The following is a 20,624-nucleotide window of genomic DNA, read 5'->3' on the forward strand; positions in this document are numbered from 1 at the left end:
GCCAACCCTCTACTCCAATCTTTACACTAGCTCCCAATCACCCAGCAAATTAAATTCAAACTACTAACCACAACATACAAAGCCATTCACAACTCTGCCTAGGGCTACATCACTAATCTTGTCTCCAAATATCACCCAAATCGACCTCTCCACTCTTCTCAAGACCTCCTGCTTTCAAGCTCTCTCATCTCCTCCTCCCATGCTCGTCTCCAGGATTTCTCCAGAGCCTCTCCCATCATCTGGAACTCACTACCTCCATCTATCCGGCTATCCCCTACTCTTGCTACCTTCAGGCGATCCCTGAAAACTCATCTCTTCAGGAAAGCCTATCACGTCTCCAACTAATCTCCTACCCCTTCCACCAGCTCATTCCCCACAGTTACAACCTTTTGTACCACCTGCCCCACCCTATTAGATTGTAAGCTCTTCTGAGCAGGGCCCTCTTAATCCTCTTGTATTTTATTGTATTATAACTGTATTGTCTCCCTTTTATATTGTAAAGCGCTGCGTAAACTGTCGGCACTATATAAATCCTGTATTATAATAATAATAATAATAATTTAGAGTGCAGACTACGAGCCAGGCCTTCTTGTCCACATCAGTGCCTGACCTCACAAATGCGCTTCTGGAAGAATGGACAAACATTCCCAAAGAATCACTCCTAAACCTTGTGGACAGTCTTCCCAGAAGAGTTGAAGCTGTTATACAGTATATATATACTGTATATACTTATGCAGACACACGTATGTGTGTTTAAACCCTAGGGTGCACACCCTAAGGCAGTGATGGCAAACCTTAGCACCCCAGATGTTTCGGAACTACATTTCCCATGATGCTCATGAACTCTACAGTGTAGTTGAGCATCATGGGAAATGTAGTTCCAAAACATCTGGGGTGCCAAGGTTTGCCATCACTGCCCTAAGGCAATGGTCTTTGCACACATATGCTGTGGCTCCCTGAGTAACCACAACCTCCCAGTGTATAGGCGTGCACATGGGACTGGGCACACTCTAATCACCAGGGTTGCCAACCATCTGGGAACTGACTGCACTTGTCTAACCCAAGTGTCTGTGACACTCTCTCACACTGCCCAGAGCTAGTACAGTACCCCCCCCTCCACACACACACACAAATGGGAGAGAGGAGAGGGTTCAATCTGCTCCTCCTCCTTCTGCCTTTACCCCTCGGTGTCTGTCTACACTCCAGTATCCATGAGGTAGTGGGGGGCGGCACTCATGCGCCCTTAATGGATAGGTGACAGGGACATAGATTGCCAAGGCTCATTGATGTGTGTGGGGAGGGAAGGCTTGCCTGTGTTGTTCGATCCTATAGAAGAGCTACTGTAGCACATATTTCTGAAAACGTTAATGATGGCTCCAATAGAAAGGTGTCAGAACACACAAAGCATTGCAGTTTGTTGTGTATGGGGATGGGGAGCCATAGACTGGTCAGGGTGCCCAAGCTGACCCGTGTCCACAGCCAAAAGTGCCTACAATGGGCATGTGAGCATCAGAACTGGATCACGGAGTAATGGAATAAGGTGGCCTGGTCTGATGAATTCAGAAATGGTTGGAGGAACAACACAATGAGTTTGAGGTGTTGACTTGGCCTGAAGATTCTCAAAAACTCAATCCAAAAGTGCACGTATGGGATGTGCTGGAAAAACAAGTCCAATCCATGGAGGCCCCACCGTGCAACTTACAGGACTTAAAGGATCTGCTGCTGAGGGTTTGGTGCCAGATACCGCAGCATACCTTCAGAGGTCTAGTGGAGTCCATGCCTTGATGGGCTATAGTGGTTAGTCATAATGTTTTGACTGATCAGTGTATAATTTATAAGACGCAGTTTTTAAACATGTCCTATGTCCAACCATCCAACATATTTAATCAGTGTAGTAGAAGTCGGTCGGTGGGAATATATGGACCTCCGGGGGTCATACATATGAATGTATTTTTGGGGGTGTCATCCATATGTTGGTAAGGAACAGCACCCCTGTTGGAGCAGACCAGAGTATCTTCTGCTTTTATGCTGGAGTTCCCACTGATGCTGGTGTTATCTCTCACACACTGGTGATAACTCGGGCAGGCACATGCTGGGTAAAGTGGAAGGCCATCAAAACATTTTACTGAAGGGTCGCTTTCCCCGATGCACCTGTGTTGCAGCGCTGGAGTACTGTAGGACATGATGTACTGTTGCTACTCTCATTCTTGTGCTACAGATGGAGGAGAAGATGTTGCAGGGGGAGTGGCTATAATTGTCATTGCTGATTCCAAACCCCATAGCTTGTCAATCAGCACCTGACCACACCTAGTCATGCCCACTGCTATCATGATTGACAACACTGCCTCTGCTGCTAAAACCCTCCAACTGTAAGCTGCAGTGTCTGGGTGGGGGAGCGTGTGAGACACAAATAAAGGAGGATTTGGTTCAGCCAAGGAAGGTTTTTTGTTCACTTTATTAGGCTTGTGTATCACATAGCAGCTGGATTTGGTCCTACAGGAGCCTTTAGTTGCACTTAAAGTTGAATGGTCCCTGTGACCTGTGATACAATAATTGTCATATCTATGAGAAGCAGAGACAGGACAAGTCCACTTCATAGCTGCTCATTCAGATAAAGGATTCTAATGGGAAGAAAAAAAATCAAACCCAAAAACAATCCAGCAAGATGCATTCATTTCGTAGACAGACAGCTTGTGAATAAAATATTTATATGTGTTGTGTCTAAACATGGTTCAATAAAATGAAAAAATAAATATATCTTACATCCTGCTAAGAAAATAATGATCTTTCCATAAACAAGAAATGTACAAAATTTTGGATTAGCAAACTCGTCACCTGTGTGGGTTTCCTCCGGGTACTCTGATTTCCTCCCAATTGGCTCCATTCTAAACTGGCCCTAATATGTGTATGTATGAATGTGAGTTAGGGACCTTGGATTGTAAGCTGTTCAAAGGGGCTGATGTGATTGTACAACATGTAAAGTGCTGTGTAAATTCTCTGTGCTATATAAATTTCTGTAATAAATAAATGAATAAATGTACAGTACATCAGATCAGACATGTCAGTGAGGTATAGTCGTGTCATTCTTCACAAGGAGGAGCCCCCTGGCAGTGAGACAGAGAAGTGCATTGAGACCGGAATGTGATCCGAAAGTCCGGCCAGTTGTGTGATGAACTGGAACTTGTTCACAGCCTTAAAAAAAGAAGATACACACAATCAGGAATTACAGTACCTCACAAAAGTGAGTACACCCCTCACATTTTTGTAAATATTTTAATATATCTTTTCATGTGACAACACTGAAGAAATGAAACTTTGTTACAATGTAAAGTAGTGAGTCTACAGCTTGTATAACGGTGTACATTTTCTGTCCCCTCAAAATAAGTCAACACACAGCCTTTAATGTCTAATATGCAAGTGTAGGCGCAAAAACTGAAAAAGAGCAGTAAAACAACCCTTATTCCATACGTTAAATAAAAGGAACAAGTCAATTACTGTAAACATAAAAAACTATAAAAATTATTATTATAAAAACCATCTCAGGTAATAAAATATTCCAAAACAATGGCACAAGACGGTCATGATGATAAATGTATATATATGTATAATTAAAAAAAAAAAAAACACGTATATACAGGAAAGTCCAAACCAGGACAGAGAGTCCACATGTAGGGCTGCCTTCAATGGGAACTGAAACTGGGTTCCAAATCCTGAGGAGAAACACAAAAGAGAGAGAGGCGCCTCTGGGTGTAGACTTTAAAAAACAGTTTATTGAATAATCTTGTGTCAATCACACTCACGTTTGGAAGATCATAAAAAGGCATATATATGTAGAGTATCCATCAAGGGAGGTATCATCAGGTCGGTCAGAAACCTTGTCTACTGGCTGCTCTGCCTGCGTGTGGAGGGATATTGCTTGAGATGTTAAAGCCGGCTGCAATACCGATAAAAATCCAAAACGAGGCTCAGAGCGCAGATGGAAGATAGGCAAGGAAAAATGACGTCACTGGCAAGCGACGCGTTATCCGGGCGTACGGGCTGCGATGACGTGACAGCCGCACCCCTTCATCAGGCTATGGATGGATGCAACTGGAGGCAATAAGAAGGGAAAAGAGGAGGAGTGAGCAAATTGAGCAGTACCGTGATTGGTCCGAATGGAACTAGATGACAAACAGGAAGAGGGAGTGGCCGCAATAGTACTAAAGGAAAGGAAAACGATGTGTGGCAGAAAGTGTCAGCAACCCCTTGCTGACACTACACCCATACCCTTTCCACTTAATCAGATACTGCAGTTGGTTCCTCTTTTTTTCTACAGTCTTCAATAGCTTCCACCTCATATTCCTCATCTCCATCTACGTTCAGGTGGACCAGACCCCCTATCAGGAAAGGGAATACTGATACTACAGGCGACACATAAAATACAGGTTTTTTTTTCAAAGAGTCTGGTAAAGATAGTTCCTACGATATCTTGTTTAGTTTTCTCTTCACCGGGAATGGACCTACGAATTTGGGTGCAAGCTTCTTTTGATGGACATGCCAACCTGAGGTTTGCCGTAGATAGCCATACTCGATCACCTAACTGGAGGCTCAGTTCCCCTCTTCTCCTTTTGTGGAACGCTTTTTTGTTATCAGCCTGTGCCTTAGTCACTGCTTCTTGTAATACCCAATTATTGTGGTTAAGGAAATCCATCATGCTCTGAACCGCTGGAACTGTAGATTCTGGAATAAAGTCAGGCAGAAATGACAGGTGAAAAACATAATTGGCAAAGAAAGGGGACTGTCCTGTGGTTGAATGACTGACGTTATTGTATGCAAATTCTGCCAGTGGTAATAGTGACACCCAGTCATCCTGGACAAAGGAGGTAAAACATCGAATGTACTGTTCCAGTGTTTGGTTAGTTCTTTCTGCTTGTCTGTTGGTTTGAGGGTAATAAGCTGACGACAAGGATAATTCAGTCTCCAGGACCTCACATAAGGCCCTCCAGAAATGTGACGTGAATCGATCAACTCGATCGGATATAATGTTTTCAAGGACTTTGTGCAGCCTCATGATCTCTTTGATAAACACTCGAGTTGTTTCCATGGCAGAGGGTGTGTTTTTCAGAGGCAAAAAGCGGGCCATCTACAAAGAATGGAGTGCATCCTTCAGAAGGTGGAAGTTCTACTATGAAGTCCATAGATGTCATTTTCCATGGCCTATCAGGGACTGGCAAAGGTTTGAGCAAACAGCAAGCTCTGCTTCTTGCAGTTTTACTTTGAGTACAGACAGCACATGAGTTTACATATTTCGTACAGAATTCTTTCAAGTCTGGCCACCAGAATGTGCGTTGTACCAAATCAAGAGTCTTATGGATCCCAAAGTGGTCTGCCAAAGGATAGTCGTGAAGAAGTTTTAAAACAGTCACCCTTACATTTTCTGGCACAAAAATCTGGTCCTCCCGCCATAGCAATCCCTGTTTAGATACCAATATGATTCCTGGAGGGCAAGGGATACCCATCAAAGCTTGCTTGATCTGTGACAGAAGATCCATTTGTAATAACAGAAAGTTACCTGCAAACAAGATGGTATCCAGGACAGATGGTTCTTTGGGATCATAGTACATACGGGATGTGCATCTTTGATCCAGGTCTGTAGGTTATGTGGATTACGAATCTTGAGAAGAATAGTGCCATCGAGCTTGAAAGGGCTTTAGCCACTTGACAGACCCCATGTATTCAAGATTCTTATGATCAGTATATATATAAATATTGGATGTGCCGCTCCTTCCAACAGGTACCTCCATTTCTCTAGGACTGCTTTGATGGCAAGTAGCTCCTGATCCCCCACATCGTAATTTTTCTCCGCCAGGGAAAGTTTGCATGAGAAGAAGCCCATGGAATGCATTAAATCCTTAAAGAGGAAGTAAACCCTGATGGGTTTTACTTCCTCTTTTGTTCCCTGCAAACCCTGCAAAGTAAAAGCATAATGGGCTAGTATGCATCGCATACTAGTCCATTATGTGGCACTCACCTGCAAATGAAGCCTGCGCTGTCCACGCTGGTGGCCGCATCCATCTTCGCCCCTCTTCCTTACGGGGCCACGGACTCTGGCTGTGTGACTGGCCGGAGCTGCGTGACGTCAGCCCTGCGCATGCGCACCGGAGCCACCAGTCACGGCACTTGCTCAGGAAGAAACAGCTCAGAGGGCCGTTTCTTCATAATGCATGCGCCGATGACATCATCGGCACACTACAAGGTAAATATCTCCTAAATGACTCACGTTTAGGTGATGTTTACAGTACCTATAGGTAAGCTTAGAATAAGGCTTACCTATAGGTAAAAGTTCTAAAAAGGGGTTTACAACCACTTTAAGGCTCTGGCGTTGCGAGACAAGTGCCCCTACTGCAATTTTCGATGCATCTACTTCAAGTATATATAGCAAAGATGGGTCAGGATGATGGAGGATAAGGGCTGAAGTGAAAAGTCTCTTTAGTGTCTCAAATACATCTTGTGCCTCGGGATTCCAGCAGAATGATAGCAGAGAATCCCTTAATAAATTTCCAGTAGAAGTTTGCAAATCCCACAAATTGTTGCACCCCTTGCTTATCTGTGGGTGTGGGCCAGTCTAATATAGCAGAAACTTTTTGAGAGTCCATCTTAATTCATGCTGTCTAAATCAGAGCCCAGGAATTGGATGCTCTGCCGCTCAAATTCGCACTTCTCAGGTTTAGCATTTAGTCAGTGTTGGTGGAGCCAGCACAGAACACTCTTGACATGTCCTTGGTGCAGATCAAAGGATACAAAGAAAATCAGGATGTCATCCAAGTATACAATTATGAAAATGTCCAGAAAGTCCCTAAATACATCATTAATGAAGTGCTGGAAGGTGGCAGGAGCATTACAGAGGCCGAAGGGCATGACCAGATATTCAAAGTGGCCAAATCTGGTACGAAAAGCTGTTTTCCACTCATCCTCTTCGTGGATACGGACCAAATTAAAGGCTCCTCGCAAGTCCATCTTAGTAAAGACGGTTGCAGACCTTAATCTTTGGAAAAATTCTGGTGCAAGAGGAAGAGAGGAAGGGGATAGAATCGTATTCAGTTCCCAGTAATCCACACATGGTAGCAAAGAATGGTCCTTCTTTTCAACGAAAAGTATTCCAGCTCCTGCCGGAGATGTAGATGGGCAAATAATCCCCTTTTTTTTAGGTTTTCGTTGACATATTCCTTCACAGCTTCCCGTTCCTGTTCTGAGAGTGGAACCATTCGCTCGAAGGGAATTGCGGCTTCAGGAAGCAGTTCAATCGGACAGTCATATAGCCAATGTGGAGGGAGAGTGTCAGCCCTTCGCTTGCTAAAGACATCAAACTATTTATGATAGAACTCAGGCACAATTTGGCACATCGCCCGATCTGAGTCCATGCATAACAGGGTCATAAAAGAATCTGGAGGTTCTGGCAAACAATGTTCTCGACAATAGTGAGATGGGAAACTGACTTTTCTGGTAACCCAATCAATTTATGGATTGTGGGCTTGCAGCCAGGGTAGGCCCAAGATAACAGGAAACAATGGGGATGTAATGGTATCAAGGCTTAACAGTTCTTTATGTTTGGTGGAGGTAACTACAGGTAATGGAGGTGTCTCGTGAGTTACCAGTCCTGAATTAATACATGAGCCTTCTGCCAGGTAAACTGAAAGGCCTTGAGTCTTTGGTTGTAGAGGCATGCGTTGCTGGGCTGCAAAAGTCAAGTCAATAAAGCAACTGCATGCTCTAGAGTCAATATTAACATTGATGGGAACTGTTCCCTTTGGCAGCTGGAACGAGAGTGGAAGGGCTAGGTAAATTGTAGGGGTAGTCAAGTACGACAGGTAACAAGAGAAAAAGCTGGACACTTATGCATCTTTGCGGACAGGTGCGCACATAATGGCTTCCCTGCAATACAGGCATAGGTTGTTTTGTCATTGGCAAAGGCATTCCTCCGATGTCAGAGAAGGACGCATTAGTCCAAGTTGCATGGGTTCTGGAACGTCAGGTGCAGGATTGACAGGAACAGGGCTGGCAGGAACAGAGCTGGTAGAAGCAGAGTGAGCAGAAGTTGGAACCCTTGATGTCATCCATACAGGATGGAACTTCTGGGTAGATCTTTCTGTCCTGCCTTCATGGAGTCGTTGGACAATGTGGATGGCTAAAGTAATTAGGACCTCTGTGGTGTTTGGTACTCTGACCTGAGTTAGTTCGTCTTTGAGACTTTCAGAGAGGCCTAGGTGAAACTGAAGTCGCAGAGCTGCATCATTCCACTGTGTATCTGTGCTCCAGCTTCTAAAGTCCGTAACATAGTCCTTGGCCACTCTGCGGCCTTACTGGAGCGCATGGAGAGCAGCTTCTGCTGTTCTTTGCAGATCGTCATATAACTGGGCCATAGTATCAAAGAAGGCTGTATAAGGCTGGAGACCGTGCTGGTGAGCCCTTATGAGGGGCTTGGGCTGCTACCTCTGGGTACAGCCTTAAGGTTGTTTCTGCAGGTACTTTTGAGGATAGGTCAAAGGAGCGCCCATCCACTGTTTGAAGAGAACGATGCGCGGATTCATGCTATGTCATTCTTCTTTGATGCTATTGAGGATAGGTCAAAGGAGCGCCCGATATCCAGTAGGAAGCGAAATGACGGTGAATAAGTGGTTGTTTAGTTGACTTTCAATAAAACAACCACTTATTCACTGTCATTTTTCTTCCTACTGGATATCAGGCGCTCCTTTGACTTATCCTCAACGGCATCAAAGAAGGATGACTGTCACAGATCAGCTGCGGAGCTGATCTGTGTCTTACCTTTATTGCTGTAGGTCGGCTGGCACCTGTTGTTCCACTAGCTTGTGTTCAGCTCTGCTGCCCTCTGCAGCTATGGGTGTTGCCGGCTTCAACTGTTGCTTAATATATAATTCCTTCATGCTACTTCCTGTCCAGCCCCTCATGTGCTTCTCTCTGGTTGCTTGAGCAACGCTTGTTTCTGAGCTCCCTTCTTGTAACCTGCTTTAACCTGACCTCTCGTGAACTGATCTCTTGTGTACCGACTCGGCTTGTTCTGATTACATTGTCTGCAGCCAGTCCTGACCTTGGCTCGCTATCTGGCTCTCCTTTGCTTCATCCATCCATCCTTGTCTGACTGTGTCTTCTGGTACTTCCCTAGCGAGCAGGGTGAACCCGGGGGTCGTGACCTGGGGCTAAGCCCAAACCCTGGTGAGGGGTTCCCTTTCAGAATACCGGCTGGCCCTTATCGCTTCATTGGTCCATTTCCTATTCTCCGTCAGATCAATCCAGTCGCTTTCAAGCTCCGTCTGCCCTCTCATCTCAGGATACCCAACACCTTCCATGTCTCCCTACTCAGGCCACTGGTCCTCAATCGCTTCTCTCGGCCTTCTTCTCACCCCACTCCTGAGGCTGATACCACGGATCAGTATGAGATTAAAGAAATATTGGACTCCAAATACCCCCGAGGGAAGCTGCTATATCTGATTGATTGGAAGGGCTATGGTCCAGAAGAGAGGGCTTGGGTTCCTGCAACGATTTCTCAGCCCCAGGCTTGGTGACCAGATTTCATCTGAAATTTCCCTCCAAGCCAGCCCCCAGACATGTAGGGGGACCTTGTAAGGGGGGGGTACTGTGACAGATCAGCTGCGGAGCTGATCTGTGTCTTACCTTTACTGCTGTAGGTCTGCTGGCAACTGTTGTTCCACTAGCTTGTGTTTAGCTCTGTTGCACTTTGCAGCTATGGGTGTCGCCGGCTTCACCTGTTGTTTAATATATAATTCCTTCCTGCTACTTTCTGTCCAGCCCCTCATGTGCTTCTCTATTTAAAAGCACGCAGCTAAGCCCAAACCCTCGTGAGGGGGTCCCTGGCAGAATACCGGCTGGCCCTTAGACTCTACGCTCTGGGGGATCCTGTGTCACCTGCTCGCCTATGCGCTCGCTGTAAGTGATACCGTGACATTGACATAGCATGAATCTGTGCATCGTTCTCCTCGAGCAGTGGATGGGCTCAGGCAGTGGCGGCTGGTGAAGTTTTAAGATGGGGGCGCCAGACCCCGCCCTTCCTTTTGACCCCTCCCACTTGGTAAAATGGGCGTGGTTTCATTGAAATAGTGGGCGTGGCTCTAGGGTGGTGTAGTTAGCGTCTGAGATGAACGAGGGATGGAGGGAGAGAGGGATGGAGAGACAGCAGGCCCAGATCCTACACAACAATAGAAATATGTGTATTCTAGGAAGTTTAACAATCAGCAGATAAAGATACTCCAAACACCAACCGTTAGCACTTCAATCATCCCGGCACCATAGTTGTTATGGTGTCAAGATGATCGAAGTGTATTATTTCTATTATTACATTGTAATATAAAATGAAATCATTCAACTCACCATAATGCAGAATCAGTGAGAGCCCTGAGCATGTCACTAGCCATGTCGCCTGCCACCAGATGCCATCAGGTGTCCCCAGTGGAGTCCGTCCTTACATGCAGCCTGTGTCCCATAAAATGCAGCCTGTGTCATACAAAATGCAATCTGCGTCACACAAAATGCAGCCTGTGTCCCACAAAATGCAGCCTGTGTCCCACCGAATGCAGCCTGTGTCCCACCAAATGCAGCCTGTGTCCCACCAAATACAGCCTGTGTCCACCAAATAAAGCCTGTATCCACCAAATGCAGCCTGTGTCCACCAAATGCAACCAGCTTGTGTCCCACCAAATGCAGCCAGTCTGTATCCACCAAATGCAGCCTGTGTCCACCAAATGCAGCCTGTGTCTCACCAAATGCAGCCTGTGTCCACCAAATGCAGCCTGTGCCCACCAAATGCAACCAGCCTGTGTCCACCAAATGCAGCCTGTGTCCACCAAATGCAGCCTTGCCTGTGTCACATCGAACCCCCCCTCTTCCCCTCTGTTCTCCATGGGAGCAGCACAGCGGTACTTACCTTGCTGTGTGGTGTCCTCTCCTACTGTGTGGGCAAAGGCATCAGCGATGGAGGAGTCCACTCCTCTCATACTTCTGGTTTTCTCTCTACCGGGCGCAATCGGAGAGAGACAACAGGAAGTGACATCAAACTGAGATGTCAATCAAACCGCCCGGCTGTAGTAATAGATACTACGAGCGCCGGGCGGAAGCTACTCGGCGCCTCGGAAAGCGCCACAAGGCGGGATAAACGCCCGCAAATGAAACGCCGCGTCTGCAATCTTGTGATTGCATAGACGTGGCGCTTCCCATAAGTGCACTGTGTCCGGCGTCGCACTGTGTCCGGCGTCGCACTGTGTCCGGCGTCCGAACACAATGCACTTAAGGACCTTTTTTTGTATGTTTTTTTTTAAAGGGCCAGTATTAAAAATGTTTTATTTTATTTTTTTTACATTTTTATTATTTTTTTGACTGCCTGGAGGGGGGGGGGCGGCGCCCATCCGCCCCCTATGAACGCGCCACCACTGGGCCCCGGTCTGAGGTTCACCTTGGAGCAGTGAAATAATGAACCCCACTTTAGTGGCTTCTAAGGAAATGCATTAAAGCTCAAGTGCGAATCCAGCCTTACTTGGTTAATAATTTTATTTATATGTATTTTTAAAGGAAATCTGCAAACAAGTGTGATGAAATCCTTGCAATTTACTGTATGTCGTTTATCAGGAGAAGATTGTTTATTTCTTGACAAAACTAGAATTTTTCTCTAATGACTACAGATTCTTTAAAACATCACATTGTACTCCGGAGACTCATTATTACATAAAATAAACTGGTGCTAACACATGAAATCCAGGTGGTAAACCTCTTGGGATCTCCTTAGTGACCTTTCAAGACAATGTCAAAACAGTTTTAATTGTTTAACTATTTTAAAATAAAATGTGCTGCTTCTACTACAGTATATGTAATATAAAAAAGGGGCAATAACATAAAATCTTTAGGGAGCCTGGGAGGAAATAAATACTATATCTTACTGATACTGTGTTCTTATATGTGCCAACGTGCGGACTTAAATGCTAACACTGCTTTTGTAAGTATTTCTTTTGTTTTGTTTCGAAAATGCAATCTCATAGATTTATAGAAAAAAAAAATCACCAGAAAATTATACGAAATAATTTTTATTTGCGGAACCAATATATGAATCAGACGTTTCACTTTTTTCATGGTGGATAGCAAAAGTTACATAGAAACAGAAAAGTGACGGCAGAAAAAGACTGAGTAGTCCATTGAGTCTGCCCATTTTTTTTTGTTTGTTTGTTTGTTTTTTGTTATTTTGTTGTTTGTTTTGTTTTTTTGCTTTTTTAATTTTTTTTTTGCTTTTTGTTTTTTTTTTTTTTGTTCAGTTTTGTTTTGTTAATGTTATTGTTTGAGTATAGATCTATGTTTGTCCCAAGCATGTTTGAAGCCATTTACTGTTGACTGTCTCACTACCTCTGTTGGTAGTTTATTCCAATCATCAACTACCCTTTCAGTAAAATAATACTTTTCCAAGATTAGTTTTGAGCTTTCCTCCGGTTAGTTTGAGGTCATGTTTACATGTGTTCGTGATTTTGGTTTCGTATTGAAAAAACTGCCCTCCTGAACCTTATTCACCCCCTTGTATTTAAAGGTTTCAATCATGTCTCCCCTTTCCCTTCTTTCCTCCAGACTGTACATATTAAGTTCCTGAAGTCTCTCCTGATGTGTTTTATCGGCCACACCTTTCACCATTTTTGATTTATTTTTTAAAGCGGAGTTCCGCCAAACAAAAAAATATATAAGAGTCAGCAGCTACAAAAAGTGTAGCTACTGACTTTTAATAATCAGACACTCACCTGTCCCACAGGTCCAGCGATGCGGCCGTACGAAGCCCCGCTCCTCTCCCCCTCCTCTCCACAGCGCTGGCATTCTTACTGTGGGCGCCCGGCTGTGGCTTCACAGTCGGGCACGCACTGCACATGTGCGAGCCACGCTGTGTGCTGTGAATGGCCGTGCAATCCTCCAGGACCAGTGACGTGTCCCAGAAGATTGCAGGGAGGGAGGCGATCTTCCTCATGGAGCCCCGGGAGGAAGTGGGAGCTGGGTGCCTCTAAAAAGATGGTATCCGCTCCCCCCCTCAAAAAAATGACATGCCAAATGTGGCATGTCAGGGGGTCACCATCACTTAAAGCGGAAGTTCCATTTTTGGGTGGAACTCCGCTTTAAGTTGATTCATGGTAAAAACGTTTCATACTTTCTTATACTTTTGTATTTTTGCTATTTTTATTAAATTTTCTTTTTTTTTAAATATATGAATTTAACATTGGGTGCACACAGGACAGATTATTGTAGGTTTTCTAATAGTAAAAGCACAACAGAAACTGGTTGCTTTTAGACCGTCTCTAATTGACAGCCACTATAAAGTAGTATGAGGATGAGTAATTTTTTTCTATCTATTTTAGCTGTGTGTGTAGAGAGTTTGTGTTCATAAACAGTCGTTTAATGAATGATAAATGATTCCCAGAGCACTGCAGGTTAGCTAAAGAGCAGTCATTATCTCCTGGTGGACACAGGAACCTTTGGAATATCTCATAAGGAGTGACTCACGATTTATTGCAACGAGTCATACAGTTCTACGTGTAAAGTTTCCTTTGTGCTATTGATCTCCGTGAACAACAGCACGTTCTAGCTGTATAAAAGTCTACATAACATGCACATGCAAGATTTCAGATGAACCTGACTATATACAGTATATTTTTAATTAAGAATAAACCAAACCCCTACAGTTTACTTTTAAGGAGGCATTAAATCCCAAACCAAAAATATATTATATTGCAGCTTACGAATCAGTAGATGTGGTGGCTGCATCAGTTTTATTCTTTTGCTTCCCCTCCCCCTCTGTTTTCACTTGGTGATCTGGCCAGTAACACACCTCCTGTACTGGGGTGCCCCCCGCCTGTGACGGAGCACAGGGGGCAACCTGTGGACAGCAGTATTGTCAGCCTGGAGGGGGGGGGTGGGGGAGTGATAGATGGACTAGCAGATTTAAATACACTAACAAATTGAAGCCAAACTCCAGATAACGTTTTATAAGCAATTTTTTTCTGTTTGAGATAAAGGTTTTATATGAATACATAAAAGCTGATCACTTTAAGCACCCCTGCCAGTGTTAAATGGTTTATCTCACCCATATACACTGATACATTCTGCTGGAGAGCTTGTGCTTTTTTAAAAAAAACAGCAGACTTGCTGGCTGGATCGCCAGATGAAAATAGAAAGGAAACCTAAAAAAAGACTATGAATGCAGCCATCACATCTAAGAATCGGTAAGCTACAATATAATAAATGTTTGCTTTTGGGATTAAAACAGCTTTAGCCTAAAAACAGTACAAATCAAGCATATATAACCTATGGGAAACGGCAATGGTTTTACAGTTTGGTAATGAAAAAAGGGGGAAGTGTTTCAAAATGAGAAATAATCATTTTGACATCCTTTAATAAATAGCCCCCTAATAATTGTTTGTGTCATTAGCTTCACAATACCTGTACTTAGAAAGTTGTAATATTGAAGCAGGTTTGCCATAGCTAAGGGTACATTTATAATTAATCAGGGGATGGTCCACAGTTAGATGTGTAGTGTCTAGGCTACAAATACAAAATCATTTTTTTGGTAAGATATAGGCACATTTCTACAACCTGACAAAACTGGTGGAACTAAACTCAGAAAGTGAAGGCTTACTATTTTATAGGATGATTGTAGATGTATTACAAAAACAATTGAGTACTGTCCATAATTTATTTTTATTTTTTTCAATTCGCACTAACATTAAAACTTTCAGGTCAGGCCTTCAGGGTGTACCCCCTTTCTTCTATGGTCCAAGCAGTACTGGTACGCAAAGTCTGAGCTACTTAACATTCTGCTAAAACGTATTTTGAGGACAGCTTCCAGAGTTCAGTTCCTCTACCCCTAAACCTTAACCCAACCTCAGGAAATGACCAGTAAAAATGAAAAATCTCCCTAAATTCCAGATCTAAACCTTCACATCAACCCTAATGCTAACACAAAGCCAACCTGTAACCTAACACTGATCTTTGAAAAGCCATACTTGTCTTATTGGCCTCCAGTGCGAACTATACCTATTGCTGGAAGAACCCTGGGGCTACAAACACCACCAGCTGAAAACTCTGGTATGAGCTATAAACTTGTTTTATTTTTATTAAATGATAATGTAGCATATTATTTAATTTGCAAATTATGCAATTTATTAAAATGGATTTTAAGCTAAAATAGTTGCTCCACTCTATTAAAAGTCCACCAACCCCCAAAATCTGATTGACTACAAAGCCTATTAAAAAAAAAAAAAAAACTGTATTGAAAAAACTTGGCACTGGATTCCAAAGCTTCCAGGAGGCGTGGATGACGTCATTGTGTCTCACTGCTGTCTCCTAGGAAATTTGGGAGCTCAACACCGGACTATAGGACTATGAAAATGGTCCCTACAAAAGACAGGGGGAATTCTTGCAGGATTTTGAACCTTCAGCTATCCCAGGAGGACATGGTGAAGCCTCCTGGAAGTGTTGGCAGCTGAAGGCAAAATAATATATGGAAGAATATGAAGGAACCAAAAAGTGCATAAAACGTACAGTATGACTTTTGCTGTTGGGACATCAGGCAACAATTGTGCTTTTTCTATAGCAGTTTCCTAATAGTTTGCTTGTTAAACCCCAAACCTTTTCAACATAGGGTTGTACTGGTCAAGGTGGAACAGAAAACCCAAACTAGAGAAAAGGTTAGTTAGATAGCAGTTAAAGTATGATTACCACTGGTACCAACATCCAAAAATGTATATGCAAAACATGTAAGGTAAAATGTATAGCGCTAATAGTGTATTTTAATCATGAAAAACTATCCAAACAAATGTTTAGAATTTATGTGATCTAAAAATACACAAATGTGTTTCTCATATAAGAAAAACACTTAGGAAATGTATATTAAACATAGTGAGTGTATAAAAAGTTCAAATGCGATAATAAGTTGCATGGACTAAGACTGAGAAAAGATACTAGCATGAGTGGTCTAATATTATTTAGTAGTTAGTATAAGCACAATATGTTGGAAAAATAGTGATAAAACAAACCTATATATGACCATAAAATTGTGATATAATGTAACAAACACAATTGTGATAAGAATTGTGCTACTAAGGATGAAGATAAAATATATCAATACAATGGTTGTTGCAATTGTGCTACTGAGAACAAGGGTCAGAAATATCAATACATGTACGGATAAGAGTCCATGAGATTATAACATCATAGCAAACATGCAGAATAATCTGAGAAAACGCTGTTTGCTATAAATATCTGACAGTCTCTCAAATAGATGTGATCAGCAGTTAGTAACTACACCCGGGAGTGCCTGGTACACCCCAGTTCAAGTCTTTGTGGATGAAACGCGTAGGGTTATTACGCTGGCCCAAGCCACCAAAAAGCACATCAGTAGACATAGACAGCAGGACTCTGCTCTGCCCCCGGCACCCGTGTCATTGGACTTGATTGACAGCAGCAGGAGCCAATGGCTGCACTGCTATCAATCTATCCAATCAGAGATCCGCGCTGTAGCCGTCATTCGGATCTGCTTTGCCGGGACTACGTCCATTGACATCGTCCCGTGCACAAGCGGCCTGCGCGCTCCCTACAGGGTGCGCGCGGCGCGCTCTGTGATCACCGAGTCTATGAGACTTGCCTGATCACAGATCGGAGTAAGGGGTCGACCCCCGGCAGCCGTGAGAGGGACATCAGTCCCGATCATGGCGAGCGCCACCAGATCCTCAGTGCCCACCTGTGCCCTCTGCCAGTGCCACCTAGTAATAAGCAGCAGTGCCGCCTACCAGTGCCCACAAGCTCCACCCATCAGTGCCCACAGTGCCACCCATCTGTGCCCACAGTGCCACCCATCAGTGCCCACAGTGCCACCTATCAGTGCCCACAATCAGTGCCTCAACAACAGTGCTGCACATCAGTGCCACCTATCAGTGCCCATCAATGTCACCTACCAGTGCCCATCAGTGCCGCCCATCAGTGCCCATCAGTGCCGCCCATCAGTGCCACCTATCAGTGCCCATCAGTGCCACCCATCAGGGCCCATCAGTGGCCATCAGTGCCGCCTTATCTGTCCCCATCAGTGCCGCCTTAACTGTGCCTGTCAGTGCCGCCTTAAATGTGCCTATCAGTGCCCACCTGTGCCGCCTCATCAGCGCATATCAATGAAGGAGAAAAATTACCTGCAAAATTTTATAACAAACTATGAAACATGATTTTTTTTTTCTTAAATTTTCCATTTTTTTTTTGTTTGTTTAGCAAAAACTAAAAATCCCAGCTGTGATTAAATACCACTAAGAGAAAGCTCTATTTGTGGGAAAAAAATGATAAAAATTTCATTTGGGTACAGTGTATGACCGCGCAATTGTCATTCAAAGTGCGACAGCGCTGAAAGCTGAAAATTGGTCTGGGCAGGAGGGGGGTTTAAGTGCCCAGTAAGCAAGTGGTTAAGGCACGAAAATATACAAATAACCATGTGATAAAAGTTCTTGTCAATTATTATTGTAATCACATGTAGCACCTTCTAGTGTGTGCTACTAGAAGCAGAGTAGGCAAATTATAGTCTGGCACAGGGATAAACCTGAGTCACTGAATTTGGGTCAGGGTTATTATAGGTCAGGGCTGGGTGACTCATCCAGGCAGCTCTCTGGTGCCTCAGTTTCATCAGATTAGGCGACCCGTCAGATTTTGTAATGGAAGTTGCAGCCATCTTGGTACACCCCGCACTCATCCACAGTAAGGATATAGTGATAAGGCTTAACTCCCAACTGTCCCTGATTTGGAACAAAGTCCCTCTGTCCCTCATTCCTCCTCATCTGTCCCTCATTTTGGTCTGATCTATATAGTTGTATATAAAATGCACTTTTTAGCTTTCAAAAAGTGTTTTCCAGTGCTAAATCTTTCATCCAATTACTAAATTGCCGCTTTTGTAAATTTAAAGGAATAGTAGTGGTAAAAATAAACCACTTGTGGGTTTAACCAATAATTGTTTTTATAATTCTCCTTTAAGGGGGCGTGGCAGGGGGTGTGTCCTGTGCCTACATACATTTGCTGGAAGGCAGCAAGCGGCCATCTTGTTACACCCACTGAAGTCTTGCATTTCATACTTGTTTTTAACAGTAAACTGAGCTTATTTAGTGAAATAGAGTACTTTTACATTCATCAGACTGTCTTGATGTTGAATTTTCAAAGCAGCAATGTCAGATCTGTCAGATCAGCAAACCTTTGAGATCAGCAGGATTGCTGCTGCTTTGAAAATTCAACATCAAAACAGTGTGACTGATTTCAAAATACTTTATTTCACTATATAAGGTCAGCTTACTGTTAAAAATAAGTGTGAAATGTGAAATGCGAGACTTCGGTGGGTGTAACAAGATGTCCGCGTGGTGACTTTTCACTGTATCTTTACTGTGGAGGAGTGTGGGGTGTAGCAAGATGGCCGTGACGGAATGTCACTTCCATTACAAAATCTGATGGGTCGCCTAATCTGACGAAACACCTCCCTTGTTTCTAGAATGTTGGAGAACGTTTTGGAATATAGTGGGCAGAAGTTAGGAGGAGCTGCTCTGCATATTTGGAGGCCTTTAGCCAAGCCCCAGGAGTGGGCCTGACAGGGGACTAAATGAGCCTTTAACCACTTGACAACCGCCTCACGCCAATATACGTTGACAAAGTGGCACGGTTTCGCAAAAGACGTACGCGTACGTCACTCCGCCATTGGCAGCTAGCCACGGACTCGATGTCCGCCGGTGGCCCACGATCGTGGTACGGAGAGGCAAAACTGGGAGATGCCTATGTAAACAAGGCATTTCCCTGTTCTGCCTAGCAACATGACAGGGATCTACTGCTTCCAGTGATCTCTGTCATGTTCTAGTGAGCCCATCCCCCTACAGTTAGAACACGCTGAGGGAACACAGTTAACCCCTTGATCACCCCCTAGTGTTTAACCCCTTCCCTGCCAGTGACATTTACATAGTAATCAGTGCATTTTTAAATCACTGCTCGCTGTATAATTGTCAATGGTCCCAAAATAGTGTCAAAAGTATCCGATGTGTCCGCCGCAATGTCACAGTCATGATAAAAATCGCAGATCACCGCCATTACTAATAAAAAAAAATAATAATAAAAATGCCATAAATCTATCCCCTATTTTGAAGACGCGATATCTTTTGTGCAAACCAAATAATATACGCTTATTGCGCTTTTTTTTTTTTTTTTTACCAAAAATATGTAGAAGAATACATATTGGCCTAAACTGAGGAAGAAATTAGTTTTTTTATATTTTTTGGGGATATTTATTGTAACAAAAAGTAAAAAAATAGCTTTTTTTTCAAAATTGTCGTTTTTTTTTTGTTTATAGCGCAAAAAATAAAAACCACAGAGGTGATCAAATACCACCAAAAGAAAGCTCTATTTGTTGAGAAAAAAAGCACGTCAATTTTGTAGTTAAAGCGCTGCAGTGCTTAATCACAAAAAAGGGTTTGGTCAGGAAGGGGGTAAATCTGCGCTTCAAAGCGGAAGGGGCTGAAGTGGTTAAATATTGGATGAGCATGTCAGCAGGGGAGTCAGGTGGAAAATGGAGAAGCAGTGCTGAGGAGAGTCTGTCGGTGGCCCTTGAGGGACCCCTGCCATGGAGGGGTTTTACCTCAGACCGGAGCTTGGGAGGCTGGCCTGGAAACATCCCACCCCAATGAGTAGATCAGCCCGGTGCAGGGATCGACAAGGGGAGAGACTGCCAGCTGTAGCAGTGATATCTTGAAGAGGACAGTGTTCCAAGTCTTCATCCAACCTTGCCCTGGGAGTTCTCCAGTGTGTCAGTCAGGAGAACTGGGAATAGAAAGCAGCCAAGTGGGCTAGCATTTTCTGTAAGCTGTGGAACTGGGATCAGTGTCCGCAGGGAAGCAGAAGGTGGTGTGAGATGCTGTTCACTCCTTATGTGCTACTTTTCTAAGGGACTCAGAGTTCCTAGCCTGTAATGGGCTGTCATAGCTCCCAACTGTGCCTGTGCCCATTTCGAGGGACCTACCCAGGTATCCAAGAACTTCTAAAAAAAGCTGTTTTGCCTTTGGATTCAAGGAGTCTGTAAGTGATCTGCTAAAAAGAGAAACCTCCCCTAACCCTCTTTATTACTACTTTTCTCAAGTTCTCATTAAAGCATTGAAAAATACTTAACCACTTGTTTACTGGGCACTTAAACCCCCCTCCTATCCAGATCAATTTTCAGCTTTCAGCGCTGACGCACTTTGAATGACAATTGCGCGGTCATACAACATTGTACCCAAATGAAATTTTTATCATTTTTTCCCCACAAAGAGAGCTTTCTTTTGGTGGTATTTGATCACCTCTGCGGTTTTTATTTCTTGTTAAAAAAATGTAAAAAGACTGAATTTAAAAAATATATATATATTTTGTTATAAAAAATTTAAAACAGGTAATTTTTCTCTTTAATTGATGTACGCTGATGAGGCGGCAGTGATGGGCACTGATAGGCGGCAGTGATGGGCACTGATAGGCGGCAGTGATGGACACTGATGGGTGGCAGTGATGGGCACTGATGGGTAGCAATAATGGGCACTGATCAGTTACACTGCTAGGCA

The sequence above is a fragment of the Aquarana catesbeiana genome, linkage group LG02 (genome assembly GCF_042186555.1).
Source record: "Aquarana catesbeiana isolate 2022-GZ linkage group LG02, ASM4218655v1, whole genome shotgun sequence".
In the NCBI taxonomy this organism is placed as follows: domain Eukaryota; kingdom Metazoa; phylum Chordata; class Amphibia; order Anura; family Ranidae; genus Aquarana; species Aquarana catesbeiana.